Source organism: Schistocerca piceifrons, chromosome 5 (assembly GCF_021461385.2).
Source record: "Schistocerca piceifrons isolate TAMUIC-IGC-003096 chromosome 5, iqSchPice1.1, whole genome shotgun sequence".
Taxonomy (NCBI): Eukaryota; Metazoa; Arthropoda; class Insecta; order Orthoptera; family Acrididae; genus Schistocerca; species Schistocerca piceifrons.
The window spans coordinates 420,393,588-420,394,304 of record NC_060142.1 but is presented as its reverse complement, the minus strand read 5'-3'; the positions used below and the strand labels follow the sequence as shown (position 1 = coordinate 420,394,304).

Genomic DNA, 717 nt, shown 5'->3' with positions numbered 1-717 from the left:
CAATCCTCTGCATCTATTTTCTTTACTGAGTTACGACGCCTTTCGCACTTATTTTGTTGCGGCATTGTTCGTCAGAACATCTTATTTTGCGCATTTATATGGCAAATGCAGCATCAATACCTCATATGTTGTCATACTTGTGTTTTTATTTAATAAACAATTTACTGTTTTGCCAGTAACTTCACTTAAATGTCGATTGCAAGTGTTATTACAAAAGCAGTGCTACTTTAAAAACCTGTCTGTCACCGGTGTTAGCGGACACCACAATTGAAAAGAGAACCGAAAGACGCTTTTGTCAAGCAGGCCTAAGTAATTCTTTAAAGAATATATAAGAACACCACGTAGTCATTTAATGTGAGTGCACTCACGCAAGAATACTGACTTATTTATTTATGAACAAACTATTAAAACTAAACTAAACTCTAAACTCCGTCCGAGAAGGCCATGAAGGCCCACAGGCAGCACTGGATGCGGATACGGAGGAACATGTGGTCAGCACACCGCTCTCCCGGCCGAATTTCACTTTCGGAGACCGGAGCCCCTACTTCTCAGTGAAGTAGCTCCTCAGTTTGCCTCACAAGGGCTGAGTACACCCCGCTTGCCAGCAGCACTCGACAGACCGAATGGTGACCCACCCAAGTACTAGCCCAGCCCGACAGCGCTTAACTTCGGTGATCTGACGGGAACCGGTGTTACCACTGCGGCAAGGCCGTTGGA

The 717-nt window shown here is 44.8% G+C and overlaps 1 pseudogene; it reads right to left on the bottom strand.

Annotated features, from left to right (window-relative positions):
- Window positions 1–599: 599 nt before the first annotated feature.
- Window positions 600–717, bottom strand: LOC124799600 (annotated as a pseudogene).